We start from the raw sequence: 11,736 nt of genomic DNA, 5'->3' as shown, positions 1-11,736 counted from the left end.
ATATTGCCACTCCTGCTCTCTTACAGTTGCCATTTGCTTGATATATCTTTTCCCAACCTTTGATTTTTAGTCTATTTTTGCCTTTATCTCTAAGGTGTGTCTCTTGTAGGCAGCATATTGATGGGTTTTGTTTTCTTATCCAATCTGCAACTCTCTGTCTCTTGAATGGTGCACTTAATCCATTAACATTCAGTGTAATTATTGACAAGTATGAATTGGTTGCTGTCATTTTGGTATGTGTTTTTTAATGGTGTCCCTGGTTTCTTTGTTCCATGTTATTTTCTGTGCTGAGCTCATTATGTTTATGAATCCTGTTATCACTTCCTGTGTTGCTGTTGTTTTAGTATTTGCTGGGTATTTGTGTTTGTCCTCTTTTTTATTGTGATATGAAGATTTATCATTTTTCTTTGAGGTTACCTTATGATTTATAATTTTCTCCCTGAGTTTAGAATAGTCCATTCTGCTTGCAACTCTCTTAACTTTCTCACCATTTAGAAGTTGTGTAACTACACAGTCTTTTCCCTCTTTTTGTTTGTAGTTGTCCTCACTTGCCAATTGATGTCTCTGGTTCCCTGTTTACAATCTTGTAAACTCATTTTACTTTGGATATTTCCATAGCTGTGGTTTCTTGAATATGTCATCTTGTGTATTAATGGTTGGTTGTTATTTGCTATTTTTGGTTCTCTGTTCAAAGTACACCTTTTAGCGTCTCTTGTAAGGTTGGTCTGGTTTTAACAAATACCTTTTTCTGCTTATCTGGAAATCTCCTAATTTCCCCATCATATTTGAGGGACAATTTTGCCATGTTTATAATTCTTGATTGAAATTTTTTCTCTTTCAGTGTTTTATATATTCCATCCCCTTGCCTTCTCACTTGAATGGTCTCTGCTGAGAAATCAGAGCTTATTCTTACTGGCTGTCCTTTGTAGTTAACTTTTTGTTTTTCCTGTGCTGTTCTCGTGATTCTGTCTTTGTCCTTGGTTTTGGTGAGTTTATGATGATATGTCTTGGTGATTTTCTTTTGGGTTCTATCCTGTTTGGGGTTCGTTGGACTTCCTGAATGGATATGCTGTCCTCTTTCATCATATCAGGGAAGTTTTCCTCCAGCAAATCTTGGACTATTTTCTCAGTGGTTTTGTTTTTCTCTTCCTGTTCTGGAATTCCAATAACATGTAGATTATTTCTTTTGATGGTATCCCACATGAACCTTAGGCTTTCTTCATTTTTTTTAAATTTTTTTTTTTTATTCATACCTTTCCAAAGAAGTATTCAGGTATTTGTCTTCAAGCTCATTAATTCTGTCTTCCATTGCATCAATTCTACCCCTTTGCTCTTCCAATGTGTTATCTATTTCTAACAATTTAGTATTAATCTTCTGGATTTCTATCTGTAGATTTAAAATCATTTCTAATTTTTCATTTATTTTGTCATTTTGTTCTTATATTTTCTTCCAATATTCTTCTAAGGTTTTTTCTGTGTTTTGTTTGGTCTGTCTCTCAATCCTTTGAAGATACCTAAATATAATTCTTTTGAATTACTTATCAGAGAGTTCCAATGCTGCTTCTTCTTCAGGGATGTGTTCTGGGTCTGTAACTTGTTCCTTTGTTTCTACCACGTTATCTTGCTTCTTTGTGTGGACTGTGATATCTCTGAGCATTGTGGTATTGTATTAAGATCTCTGTTAATTGTTTGTGAAGAGCAACCAAGGGTGATTCAGGCTCTTCTTGGTGGTTTTTTATCATTGGCCCATGGGTGGAGAAGGAGGTGTTGGCTCTGGCTCCATAAGTGAAGTTGTAGGAGGTGTGTTTGTACTTGTATCTTATGGAGACTGTTGGTGTCTCCCACTCAGTTAAGCAAAAATTACAATTGAATAACCATAAAAAAAAAACTAAAAGCACATGGACAAAAAAATACACCATGAAATCACACAGGAACAGTATCCCAAAAAAAGAGAAAGGGGAGAAAAGAAGAACAAAACAGGTAAACCTGCAACATCTGGGGATAGGGTACTAAGAGAAAAAAAGGTAGGGAAGGGGAATAATGAAGAAAGAAAGAAAACAAACAAACAAAAAGGAACAGCATTAACCATGAGAGAGAAAAAAATGTGGAGGGGTGGGGAGAAGGTGTAAACTAGGACCTTTTCAGTTGTGCAGTGCAGGCCGGAGAGTTCTTGGGGTTACTGGAAAGCAGAAACTTTTCTTAAGCCCCTGGAATCTGTGACTGCCCCAGGGAAGTTTCCAGTGACCCCTTTTGGGAGCCCGTCCATTCTCTGCCAGGTAGCTCTTTCTTAAATAATATCCCTGTCCCTTTCCTCTAATTCTGCTCTTCTGTGTTTGGTGCACTCTGATTAAGTAAGCTGTTAAGATTACCAAAATTCCTATTTCAAACTGTTGTACCTAGTTTTTCAAACCCTTAGATGCCAGAGGGAAATAGCGTGCTGCTCATTGGCGAGACTCCATTTTGAATCTCTCCAATTTGGATAGCTTTGATTACCCTTTCTTGGCTTATTGCCATGGCTATGACCTCCAATACAATGTTGAAAAGAAGTGGAGATAGAAGGCTTCCTTGTCTGGCTTCTGTTTATTTGTCTGGTTCCTGTTTATTTGTCTGATTCCTGTTTATTTGTCTGGTTTCAGTCTATCTCCGTTGACATTAATGTTGACTGTTGGTTTTGCATATATGCCCTTTATTGTGTTGAAGAACTTCCCTTCTATTTCTATTTTTCTGAGAATTTTTATCAGGAATGGATGTTGCATTTTATCAAATGCCTTTTCTGCATCTATTGATATGCTTATATGATTCTTTTCCTTTATTTTACTTATGTGGTGGATTACATTGATTGTTTTTCTAACGTTGAACCATCCTTGCATATCTGGTATGAATCGCACGTGGTCATTATTTTTTTTTGATATGTTGTTGGTGTCCATTGGCTTGGATTTTGTTGAAGATTTTGCATCTATATTCATGAGGGATATTGGTCTATAGTTTTCTTTTCTAATTAATGGTGTCTTTGCTGGTTTTGGTATCATCAGAGTTGTTCTTGTTTCATAAAATTAATTTGGGAGAATTCCATCCTTTTCTATATTCTGGAATAACTTGAGTAGCATTGGTGTGAAATTTTTGCTGAATGATTGGTAGAATTCTCCAGAGAAAACATATTAGCTAGGACTTTTTTTATGGTAATTTTTTCATGATCTGTTCAATTTTTCCTTTTGTTATGGATTTGTTAAAGTTTTCTACCTCAGTCTGTGTTAGTTTAGGTAAGTAGTGTGTTTTAAGGAATCTGCCCATTTCTTCTAGGCTTTCAAATTTTCTGGAGTAAATTTCTTCATAGTATCCTGATTTTATTTATTTTTTTTTTTTGTTTCCGTTGGTTCTGTTGTGACATTATCCCTTTCATTTCCTATTCATGTTATTTACATCTTCTCCTTCTTTTCCTTTGTTAAGTTTGCCAGTGGCTTGTCAATTTTATTAATCTTTTCAAGGATCCAACTTCTAGTCTTGTTAATGTTGTTCTAGTCTTTTTATTCTCTGTTTCATTTATTTCTGCTCAAATCTTTATTATTCCTTTTCTTCTGGTGACTGTATGCTTTTTTGCTGCTCTTTTTCTAATTGTTGGAGATGTTGGGATAAAATGTTGATTTTGGCTCTTTATTCTTTTTAAGGTGTGCTTATTTCTATAAATTGTCCACTGATCACAGGCTTTTGCTGTATTCCAAAGATTTTGGTATGTTGTGTTTTCATTCTCATTTGATTTAAGGAATTATTTATTTATTTTTTTTAATTTCTTTTATTACCCATTCATGTTTAAGGAGAGTGTAATTCCATTTCCACATATTTGCTCTTTTGTCATTGGTCTTTCTAGTATTGATTTCTAAGTTTATAGCATTGTGATCTGAGAAAACATTTTATAGTGCTTCAAGGTTTGTAAATACATTGGGGCTTGTTTTGTGGTCAATCTTGGAGAATCTTTCATATGTGCTAGAAAACATCATATATTTTCTGTTGTTGGGCCACTCCTCAGAAGGAAGACTGAGAAATCTACTTCCATAGAAATACCACTTCAGAAACCCAAGGATGGGTCGCTATGAGCTGGAATCAACTCGACAGCAGTGAGTTTGGTTTAGTGAGTTTTGCGTAAAGTGCTCTATAGTTGTCTATAAGGTCAAATTGATTAATCATATTGTTTAGTTCTTCTGCATCTTTGTTGAATTTTTTCCAGTTGTTCTATGTTTCATTGGCAGTGGTGTATTAAAGTCTCCTACTTACCTTGTGGTGTCATCTGTTTGTCTTTTTAATTCTGGTAAAGTCTGCTTTATGTATTTTGGAGTGCTTTTGTTGGATGAGTAGGTATTTATTATGCTTATGTCCTTTTGTTCAAATGATCCTTTATTCATTACATAATGTCCTTCCTTGTCTCTTATGGTCATTTTTGTCTTAAAGTCTGTTTTATCACAAGTAATATTACCACTCCTTCTCTCTTTTGGTTGCCATTTGCTTGGTATATCTTTTTCCAACCTTCAATTTGTAGTCTATTTTTGTCTTTGTGTCCAAAGTAATTATCTTGTATACAGCATCTTAATGGGTCATGTTTTCTTACCCAGCCTGCAACTCTCTATCTTTTGAGTGATGCATTTAATGCATCTACACTCAGTGTAATTATCAACACATATAAATTTATTGATGCCATTTCATTATTTGTTTTTTTGTGTGTGTGTGGTGTTGCTGATTTCTTTGTGCATATAATTTTCTGTGCCGTGCTCATTTTGCTTATGAGTCATAATTTCATCTTCTTCATTGCTATTGTTTCAGCATTTGCTACATATTTGTGCTTGTCCTCTTTTTTATTTTGATGTGAAAATTTATTACTTTTCTTTGAGATTGCCCTGTAATTTGTAATTTTCTTCCAAAGTTTAAAACAGTCTCTATCTTGCAGTTGTCTTGACTCCCTCACCATTTAGAAGTTATGTAACTACTCTAGTTTTTCCTTCTTTTTGGTTTGTAGTTGTGCTCATTTTCCAACTGATGTCTCTTGTTCTCTGTTTAGAGTCTTGTAAGGTTATTTTCTTTGGATAATTCTATAAATGGTTTGGTTTCTGGATTATATAGTCATGTGTGTTAACCATCCATTGTTGTTTGAAGTTCTTGGTTCTCTGTGTGAAGGACTCCCTTTAGCATCTTTTGTAAGGTTTGTCTGGTTTTGACAATTTTTCCTGATTTCTGCTTATCTGGAAACCTTCTAATTTCATCATCATATCTGATAGACTATTTTGCTGGGTATATAATCCTTGGTTGGGAATTTCTTTCTTTCAGGGTTTTGTATATATCATTCCATTGCCTTCTCACCTGTGTGGTATCTGCTGAGAAATCAGAGCTTAGTCATTGGTTGCCCTTTTTAGGCAATTTTTCATTTTTCCCATACTGCTGCTTTCATGATTCTTTCTTTGGCTTTGGTTTTGCTGAGTTTGATGATGATACATCTTGGTGTTTTTCTTTTAGGGCCTATTCTGTTTGGGGTTCATTCAACTTCTTGAATGGATATATTCTTGTCTTTCATCATAGTAAGTAAATTCTCTCCCAACAAATCTTTGACAGTTTTCTCTGTCTCTTCCTGTTCTGGAATTCTGACTATGTGTTGATGGTTTCTCTTGATGGCATCCCACATGAATCTCAGGCCTTTTTCATTATGTATTGATCTTTTGTTTGATCAATCAATTTCTCCTTTTGTTATTGATCTGTTAAAGTTTTCTGCCTCAGCCTGTGTCAGTTTAGGTAAGTAGTGTGTTTTTTGGGAATCTGTCCATTTCTTCTAGGCTTTCAAATTTGTTGGCGTACATTTCTTCATAGTATCCTGATTTTAATCTTTTTATTTCTGTTGGTTCTGTTGTGACATCACTCCTTTCATTTCCTATTCATGTTATTTACATCTTGAGATATTTGTCTTCAATCTTATTAATTCTGTCTTCCATTGATTCAATTCTATTTCTTTGTCCATCCAATGTGGTATCTATTTCTGAAATCTTAGCATTAATCTTCTCAATTTACATTTGTTGTTTTTGTATCATTTCTAATTTTTTGTTTGTCAATTAATTTTGTATTGGTTTCCTAAATTCTTCTAGAGTTTTGTCTGTGTTTTCTTAATTTTGTCAGTGCTTTCCTTGAGCTTGTCAGTGTTTTCCCTGATCTGTGTCTCAATCCATTGAAAGTACCCAAATAAAATTTTTGTGAATTCCTAATCAGGGAGTTCCAATGCTGCTTATTCCTCTTGGATGATTTCTGGGTTTGTACCCTCATCTCTTGTATCTACTACTTTATCTTGCTTTTTTTTATGTGGACTGTGATAATCTGTTGTCTCCAAGACATTGTGGTGGTGATCCTGTCTTTGCTAGTTGTTAGCTCTTAGATACTCACCATCTGTCTCCAGGTGGGTGTGATAGAAAATGAGAGTGTATGCACAGATTTCTGTTAGTTGCTTTGTAAAGAGCAGTTGAGGATGAGTTGAGCTGGTGTTGGCCTCCTCCTATCATTGGTCAGTTGATGCAAAAGCAAGTGGTGGCCCTCACTCAGTGGGGAAGGCTGCAGGAGGTGAAGATATGGTAGTGTTGTGTGGGAGCAGTTGCTTTCTCCCACTCAGTTGTTGTTGTTGTTGTTATGTGCCATTGAGTCAGACCCAACTCATAGTGACCCCTCCTTAGGTTTCTGAGGCAGTATCACTATGGAAGTAGATTGCTCAACCTTCCTTCCAGGGAGTGACTCATTGGTATTTAATCCATTTCTTTATGCTTCCTTTCAAAGTGTTCCAGGATCATTTCTGTATGGATTTCAATTGGTTTCTCATTTTTGTTGTAGAGGGTCTGTGTACCTTCTCTGCCTGTTCTGCCACCTTGCCAGAACTTCCTAGTTTTTCTAACTGTTTAAAGAATAATAATGAAATTTAGATGGAAATTGTATTATTTTTGTAAATAGCTTTGGTTAATAATGACATTTTCACACTGATAAGTCATCCTATCTATGAGCATTGTATATTCTTCCATTTATGTAGGTCTCTTTTGAGTTCTTATAGTAGTGTTTTGTAGTTTTCTTTGTGTAGATCTTTTGATTAGGCTTATTCCTAAGTATTTCACCTTTTGGGTAGTTATTGAAAATGGTGTTGTTTTCCTGATTTCTGTTTCAGAGTTCTCTTTGTTAGTGTACAGAATCCAATTGATATTTGTATGTTGATCTTGTACACTGTCACTTTGCTGAAGCTTTCTATGAGTTCCAGCCTAGTTTTCTTGTTGACTCTCTGAGATTTTGTATGCAGTGGATAGTTCATTTGGAATTAGAAGTAGTTTTACTTCCTCATGCCTATTTGTATGACTTTATTCCCTTTTTTGCTTTATTTTCCTGGCTAGGACTTCCAATACAACACTGACTAGAAGTGGTGATAAAAGGCATCCTTGCCTTGTTCCTATTCACAAGAGGAATTTTTTTAATTCCCCCTCCATTGAGAACAGTGTTGGCTATTGGTTTTATATATATCCTTAGTTATGTTGAGGGACTTCCTTTCTATTCCTACTTTGCTCAGAATGGGTGTATAATTTTCTCAAATGCTTTTTCTAAATCAATTGATATGATCATGTGGTTCTTTCCTTTGTTTTGTTTATGTAGTGCATTGTGTCGATTGCTTTTCTAATAGTGAATCACCCTTGCTTATCTGGTATGAATCCAACTTGGTCATGATGTATTATTATTATTTTTATACGTTGTTGGATTCTACTGACTAAGTTTTTTTTTTTTTTTTTTTTTTTTTTGGAGAGTAGTGGCATGTATATTCACAAGTTCTGGTGGCACAGTGGATGAAACATTCAGCTGCTAACCACAAGGTTGGTGGTTTGAGGCCACCAGCTGCTCCATGAGAAAAAGATGAGGCTTTCTGCTTACATAAAGATTTACAGCCTTGGATAACCTATGGGTCACTCTGTCTTATAAGTTTACTATATATAGTGAGAATGGCCAGACTTCATCTCATCTACTTTGGTCATGTTATAAGAAGGGACAATTCCCTGCAGAAGGATATCATGCTTGGTAAATGGAGGGTCAACAAAAAAGGGGAAGGCCTACAAAAAGATGGATTGGCACAGTAACTACAATGAGCTCAGGTGTATCAAGGATCATGGAGCTGGCACAGGACCGGACAGTGTTTCATTCTGCTCTACATAGGATTGCTACGGATCCAAGATGACTTGATGGCACCTAACAACAACAACATAAGGTTGCTATGAGCTGGAACTGACTCAGTGGCGCTGGGTTTGGGTGTGTTTTGTGTTCATGAAGGATATTGGTCTGTAATTTATTCATTAGTGTCTGGTTTTGGTATCAGGGTTACCCTTGCTTCATAAAATGAGCTCAAGAGTATCTCATCTTTTTCTATGTTCTGGAATAGTTTGAGTAGAATTGGTGTCAACTCTTCTCTGAATGTCTGGTTGAATTTGCCTGTGAAGCTGTCTGAGACAAGACTTTTTTTGGGGGAAGGTTTTTATGACATGTTCAATTTCTTCTTTTGCAATGATTCTGTTCAAATTTTCTACAACACATGGTGTTAGTTTGGGTAGGTGGTCTGTTTCTAGAAATGTGTCCATTTCTTCAAGATTTTCATATTTGTTGGAACAGTTCTTCATAGTATTCTGCTATTATTTTATTTCAGTTGATTCTGTTTTGGCATCTCCTATTTCATTTTTTTTCATGTTATTTGCATCTTCTTCTTCTTTTCCATTGTTAAATTTTCTGGAGGTCTCTCAATTTTATTAACTTTTGAAAGACCCAACTTCTAGTCTTGTTTTATTTATTTATTTATTTAATTTTTTTTCTGTTTTCATTTATTTCTGCTGGAATCTTTGCTGTTTTCTTTATAATTGCAGACTTTTTTCTTTTTTTCTTTGTTTTTGTTTTTGTTTTTGCTATTCTTCTAATAGTTGGAAGTGTTTGGTTGAGATGTCAATTCTGGTTCTTTATTTTTTTTCAATGTGTGTTTATTCATTTAAATTTTTTCTCTGAACATTGTTTTTGCTACGTTCCAAAGATTTTTGTATGTTGTGTTTTTGTTTTCAGTTGATTCAATGAATGTTTTTATTTCTTTTTTTTTTTTTATTTTTTCTCCTACCCAGTAATTTTTAAGCAGGATGTTATTCAGTTTCTATGTATTTTTATCCCTTGATCTTTCTGCTATTGATTTCTAATTTTATAACATTGTCATCTAAAAAGATGCTTTGTAGTATTTTGATTTTTTTTTTTTTTTAATTTATTGTAGCTTCCTTTGTGGCCTAGCATAAGATCTATTCTGGAGAATGTTTTATGTGTATGGGAAAAAATGTATATTGTTCTATTGGTGGAGTGTTCTGTATACATGTATGAGTTCAAGTTGGTTAATTGTGTTGTTTAGATCTTCTGTATCTTTGTTGAGTTTCTTTGTAGTTGTTCTATCTTTCCCTGAAAGTGGCATGTTAAAGTCTCTTACTATTATTGAAGAGTTGTCTATTTTTCTGTTTAATATTGTTAATGTCTGATTAGTATATTTTGAGGCTTTTTATTGGGTATGAAGATATTCTGTTGTACAAAGGGTTCCTATGAATCCAAGATGACTTGATGGCACTTAACAAAAACAGCATAGGGTTGCTATGAGCTGGAATTAACTAAGTGGCATTGAGTTTGGGCATGTTTTGTCCTTTTTGTTGAATTGACACTTTAATCATTATATAATGTTCTTTTTATTGTCTGTTTGATGGTTTTAGCCTTCAAGTTTATTTTACCATATGTTAGTATTGCTACTCCTGCTGTTTTTTCATTGTCATTTGCTTAATGTATGTTTTTCCATTCTTTTGTTTTAGTTTATATTTACCTCAGTGTCAAAGGAGTGTGTCTTGTGAACAACACATTCATGGGTCATATTTTCTGATCTATTCTTCTACTCTCTGTCTTTTGACTGATCTTAATCCATTTACATTCAGTGTGATTATGAAGAAGTATGAATATTTCTTGATGTCATTTTGTTTTGCTTTTCATGATACTGATAGCTTCTTTATTCCATGTATTTTTCTGTGCTGCATTCATTTTCTTTATGGATATTCTTATCATGTCCTTTGTTGCTGTTGTTTTACTGCTTACTAAGTCTTATGACGGGTGGGTCAAACCCACCAGCCACTCCTTGGAAGGAAGATGGGCCGATCTACTTCTGTAGTGATACTGCCTTGGAAACCCAAGGAGGGGTCGCTATGAGTCGGGTCCGACTCAATGGCAAATAACAACAACAGCAAGTCTTTATGTTTTTTTATTTTTCATTTTGGTCAGAAAATTTACTAATTTCCTTTGAGGTTACCTGTAATTTATTATTATCTTCACAGCTTTAATAAAATACTGTCTATCTTGAATCTTGATTTTGTGTTGACTTCCTCTCTACTTAGAAGTTCTGTAACTCCACAATTTAATCTCTTTTTGCTTTTTAGTTGGCATTGTTTACACATTGACATCTTTGGTACCCAGTTTTCAGTCTCGTATTTATTTTTTATTTATTTATTTTTTTTTTTTTTTTTATACCTCTATATCTGGGATAGGGAGCTCTGATGCCATAGTGGGTAAAGCATTTGTCTGCTAACCAGAAGGTTGACAATTTGAACCCACCAGCTGCTTGATGGTAGGAAGATGGGGCAATCTACTTCCACAAAGATTTACAGCCTTGGAAACCCAATGGTAGTCATTATGAGTCAGAATTAACTCAGTGGCAGTGAAGTATATTTGGACTGATTTCCAAGTGATGTTCTCATATGTCTTAATCTTAAATTGTTGTCTGCTGTTGTTAGTTCTCAGTCTGAAAGACTCCCTTTAGCATTTCTTATGAGGGTAGTATGATTTTTACAAATTCCCTTAAATTATGTTTATCTGGAAATGTCCTAAGTTTGCCATTGTATTTTGGAGACAATTTGGTTGCATCCTTGGTTGACAATTTTTTTTTCTTCAGGTTTTATATATGTCATCCCATTACCTTCTAGCCTGAATGGTTTCTGCTGAGAAATCAGAGCATATTCTTATTGGTTCTCCTTTGTAGGTGATTTTTTATTTTTCCCAAGCTGCTTTCATGATTCTTTCTTTGTCTTTGGTGTTGGAAAGTTTGATTATGACATGTCTTGGTGATTTTCTTTTGGGGTCTATACTATCTGGGGTTAGTTGAGTTTCTTCAATGCATTCTTCCCATCTTTCATGATGTTAGGGAAGTTTTCTTCTAACAATTCTTCAATGATTTCCTCAGTGTTTTTTGTTTTGTCTCTTTTTGTTATGGAATTCTGATGATATATGTTATTCCTCTAGAAGATGTCCCACATAATTTTTAGGCTTTCTTCACTTTTTTAATCATTGTTTTCTGATTGATTCTCTAACAGATTAGTATAAAAAGATTTGTCTTCATTTTCACTAATTCTGTCTTCCATTGATTCAGTTCTACTTCTTCTCTTTCTAAAGCATTATCTATTTCTGTGACTTTAGTATGAATTGTCTGGGTTTCTAGTTGTTATTTTTATATGACTTTGAATTTTTCATTTGTTTTGTCTGATTGCTGTTGTATTGTTTTCCTGAATTCTTCTAGAGTTTTAATGTATTTTACTTAATTTTGTCTGTGCTTTCCTTAATCTGCCTCTTAATCCATTAAAGTTACCTAAATTTAACTTTTAATTTCCTTGTCAGGTAGTTCTAGTAGCCATCTTGTGC

The sequence above is a fragment of the Orycteropus afer genome, unplaced genomic scaffold (assembly GCF_000298275.1).
Source record: "Orycteropus afer afer isolate SDZICR_OR568_19922 unplaced genomic scaffold, OryAfe1.0 scaffold00603, whole genome shotgun sequence".
Lineage (NCBI taxonomy): Eukaryota > Metazoa > Chordata > Mammalia > Tubulidentata > Orycteropodidae > Orycteropus > Orycteropus afer.
The sequence above is the reverse complement of the archived record's forward strand: the minus strand, read 5'-3'. Positions refer to the sequence as shown.